The sequence below is a fragment of the Etheostoma spectabile genome, chromosome 10 (genome assembly GCF_008692095.1).
Source record: "Etheostoma spectabile isolate EspeVRDwgs_2016 chromosome 10, UIUC_Espe_1.0, whole genome shotgun sequence".
In the NCBI taxonomy this organism is placed as follows: Eukaryota; Metazoa; Chordata; class Actinopteri; order Perciformes; family Percidae; genus Etheostoma; species Etheostoma spectabile.
Genome location: NC_045742.1, coordinates 9,879,685 through 9,884,556, shown reverse-complemented (window position 1 = coordinate 9,884,556; position 4,872 = coordinate 9,879,685).

Genomic DNA, 4,872 nt, shown 5'->3' with positions numbered 1-4,872 from the left:
GAGCTGCAGCAATGTCCAGTACAACAAAAATATGGTGTTAATTAAAAATTAAACCATGTAAACCTATTATGGTATAATCTCTAAATACAGTTATGAACCTGTAGAGCATAATATGAGCACTTTAAATATTTTAATCCAGAGCTTTATAAAAAAAAGTGTTGAAAATATTTGTTACTCTATTGCTGCAAAATCCTGATCTCTTTCTCCACATCAGTTATTCATGCCACAAAGACACCCAAATATATCATGTGTCTTCATAGAATGACTTTCATAATTTCCTTGTGCTTTACATATTTATCAAAGTCCAGCATGCAGTTTAAAGAACACACAGCAAAGAAAACTGATCTTTGGTATACACTTTGTCAGAGGCACACATTGTGCCTGGAGGCACATTATTGCTGTGTGGTGGACTCAAATGTCTTGGTTCCTTTCCTTAGCAGTGTGATGCACAGTGTATCAGCAAACCTATACTTTTGGTAGAAAAAAAGTGCATTGGTAGAATAAGGTAGGTAAAATGAAAACAACTAGGTATACTGGCTAAACTAAAATTAGCTTCCTCTTGTAGCCAAGGTTCAAAAATTAGCACCATCTACCAGCCAAATGCTGGTAAAATATTCAAGTGGCTGGTAGGTTTGCTTTATTGAGTGGCTGGTGAAATTTGATTATTTACTAGACATTTAGCGGGAGGACAAAAAAGTTAATTTTGAACCCTGCTTGTAGCGCTTCCCTTCTTGCACCTCTAACCTCACATATCCTGTTGATACGCAGAGGCAGATCTCTTCTTAGTAAACAGCCTCAGTGGTTGGTCAAAGGTAGAGAAATGGCCCGCCACACTTGTGTGTCAGTGCTGTTGCATGCCATGGCCTTGCTTGTTGTTCTGAATGAAAATGGCCTTTACAAAGGGCTGTGAGGCTAGAAAGAGAGTAGTTGGCTCCAAAACATGTTTTATAATATATTTTGCAAACATTCTGAAATTAAAATGTACTTAAAACCCTCCGCTTCCAAGAAGCGGAGGGTCGTCGGTTCAAGTCCCCGTATGGACCAAAGTATGGAGTGTGGATCGGTAGCTGGAGAGATTCCACTTCACCTCTAGGGCACTGCGAGGTGCCCTTCAGCAAGGCACTGTACCCCCCAAACCGCTCAGGACGCTGGTCCAGCTTACATGCTGCAGCAATGCTGCTTGAGCAGGAGGAGTGGGTTCATAGGACCTTTACTTTCTGGCAAACAAGTCCTACCTGGCTACCAACCTACTCCTCCTGCTTCGCTGGTCGACATCATGACCACAAACTTTTCTAAAATCTTCAGGTCGCCGTCATCCATTCTTGGAGGGTAGTGGCTGGAGCTGGCTGAAGATTTCAGAAGCTTTTTCCAAAATATTCCATGTTTTCCAAGCAGTCTTCTTCCCTTTGCCACAGAAGGCTGAAAAACATCACAGCCAGTGACTGGATGAAAGAAGAGAATACTGCTGCTCTTCTCCCTTCCAATACATTGACAGAGGTCATGTACAGGGATCCATCTAAGGTTCATTCCTTTGCCAAAACCCAGCCACAATTGTTGCAGACCAATGTCCTGAAAAAACTTGCAGAACACTGACTGGTATAAGATGAACGTCTGTGTCACTGGGTTTGACAATGATGTTTTTGCTGCCATTTTTGGCTGCAAGTTTAGCGTGGACAAATATCCTAGTGTCAGCTTCCTCATGACAACATGGACTTACATCATCTAGGTTGATGGAGTGGTTTCTGACAGCTAGATCCTCTTTGGTCACTGTAACCACATTTGGTGTTCACGTTTCTGCGATTCTGTCAGCAAAGTGGAACAGCTCAGTTGTATTTTCAATGTTCATCATCTCTGAGAAAGTTCCGCCAGTTGATGGGTATTTTGCCATTGCTGGTCACTTTGCGTCTGGCTCCATGTCCTCTCTTTGACTTAGCTTCTGCCTTCAAACTTGATTGCTGGTAGATGTCCAACACTATGTCTGTCCTATTGTATTCAACAGAGTATGTCTCTATTTTGGAGAGATCCTCAAATGCGGCGCAGTAGTCAAATGTTTTTGAGCTCTGTGGTGACAAACTGTTCACCAGTTCTTACCTATCAATAATGATGGTATCTGCTTCTAGTTCATTGTTGGGGTTTTGAGAAGAGACTCAAGGACACAAGGATCCAGCTGAGATTTCTGTCCACTGTGGAGCTTCCCTCCATCATTCAAGGCAGTAGGGAATTCTGATTACCTACAGATTTTGACTGATTCTCATGTTTAAAAAATGCCTTCAGATCACCCTCTCTGCTGTGGCATAAAATAAACAGTTTGGAGAAGAGCTGGCAGTGGTCCTTCAGCACCTTTTTCCTCAAAAAAATGGACAGAGGCTTGGTCCTGATGGAAGAAGGTCATGCAGTTCTCGATTGGCTCATAAAGTTTTGGTTTGTCTTCTTCAAGTCCTTTCATGAACTGTTGAAACCGGGTTTTGCCTCTCTCATAGTTTGTATGAATCAATGCAGCTGCAATTGGGTTTTCCAATGTCCTTTATGTCAAGTTAAAACAGATCCTGGCCCTCTTCATTGAAAGGATTGCCCCTATCTTAATGACACTGGTTAGCTTGTTGACTTTATCAAGAAACAGTTGAGCTCATTTGGTCTGCTTATGGTAGCTGGTTAGTTCTGTACCTTCTTTGGCTCTAGATACTGCATCACAAAACCAAGCAGCTGACTTCAGGATCAGCAACCATCCACCTTCTTAGGGCTAACGGCCCTTCTGTCAGACCTATTGCACCCCCACTTCCCTTGATGACAGCATTGGCCTGTTCATGACCATTGTGGAGAACTCTCTGCTTGATTTGTGCACAAATGTTTCACTCTGAAACTCCTGGGCTAGCTGAGGGTGTTTGTTTAGTAGTGCTTGAGACTGTTAAAAAGGATTCTGCTGTTCCTGAGGATACAATCCCTGCATCCGCCAGAACCCCTGTCCAACCACCTGCAGGATGATGGAGAGGCAGTGAACTATGCACCACTAAATTTATCCACAAGGAAAGGGAAAAAAAGTGTAGAATAAGAGAGTTGCCACCAGTGTGTGCAGACTTCCACACACAGCACCACCCGTCTCGGTAGACAGAGCAGGGTCTGCATGCGAAACAAACCCCAGGTCTTTTCATGGAGCTTCGGCTTAGCTCTGCTTTTAACGTTTTTAATAAATGCAATGCCATTACTTATTTAATATAAGTCAAGTTCATCTTGAGACAATTCTCGTGTGTGCATGTCTATGATTAGGACCTTGCACTTACACTGCAACAAATGTTTTCTAACCAAAGTCACTCTGCATAGGAAAGACATGAAGTGGCTGCAAATCATTTCAAAAAGTGTCCCCTTATTAACCGGCACCAGACAGCTTTTGTTGCAAAAGCTGAACGTTTATTTTTTTGTCAGTGGTCAAAGGTGAGGCTGGGTTTTCCCACAAGATCAACAAACACTGTTGAATTATCATTATAACGGTGAGCAGATATTGTACAGAAAAATTAGTTCACAGAGGGAGCTAAATGCAACAATACAACATAAGAGGAAAAGCAGATCGGCCCAACTTGTTTTTTTCTTCTTCAGACAAAAAACAGCTACAAACCTCGAGACGCAATGACTCAGAAACAGAAAGGGAAACCTCTTATGACTAATACAAACTAGTCAGTTGGTTTGTTAAATGTGCTGAAGGGAATAGTACCACTAAAATATATTGTTTAAGTATTTGAACTCTACACTGCATTTCAACAACTGACATTTAAGGCATTTGTGTGTCAACAGTGTCATCTGCATTTAAAAATGATTGTGTGAAAATCTGGTTATATGTTGCACAAATGTATTTTAATGTAATAAGGTGAATAAATACATTTTCTGGTAATGTAATAGTTACACGAAAACAGGAATCTTTCCAAATCTTCTTAAATGTACTAATTTTTTCTGCAAAAATGACAGCATTGCAGATTTTCTTCTTTAAAAACAGAGCAAGTCCTTTTATTGCCCCCTACTGGCTGTTCCATCCACTGTATATTTGCATGAACTGAATTTGTAATTTCTTACCCCTGGATATCACCACTGTCAGAATATTATTTTGTTACCAGTATAAATGGAAAATATACTGAATAATCATAGTTAAATATGGCTCTTACATATCTTGGTGTATTGTGGTCATCCAGGAATAGATCAATTGTGTTTTATGCACCAAAGTGGTTTGCTAAAATTATGAATCATGTTTATAACATCACCCAAAATTTTAAATGGTCAAACACGAGAAAATGACACGTATTCACTTCATCCACCAGACAAAATATAAAGACTTCCTGCGTAGTGGTCTCTAGCTGCAAAATGACATCTCAGGCCAAACTTTTGTTCTTTTGTTATGACTTCCGCAGCATATCCTGTCATACAGTTCATTAACCAGCACCGTAACTCTGCCATCCACTGTTAATGATGAAAACAATAGAACTTCCCAGTTTAGCCTTAAACCACAGTTACGTTACACTTTAAATTAGATCTACATCATATTCAGAATTACTTCCAAAGTTTAGTAGAACTTAGATCGTTAGAATATTTAGAAATAGTTGTTAAATTAATGTAGAGGAAAGGACTAAAATTAACCAACTAGGAAAATACAGAAAATGTGATTGCAGTATAAATGGATGCAATGCACTGTTTTACAACATTTATAGTTTTTACATAAATGGAAAAAATGCATTTTTTTTATTTCAATCGACTACTTTTGCATGTAAGATTAAGAACAAAACGTTAAGTCAAGATATATATCATATGCACAACACTACCTGACATCCACATATAATAACATACTTTAGATTTAAAGGTTCCATGGCATGAAAATTTCACTTTGAGGTT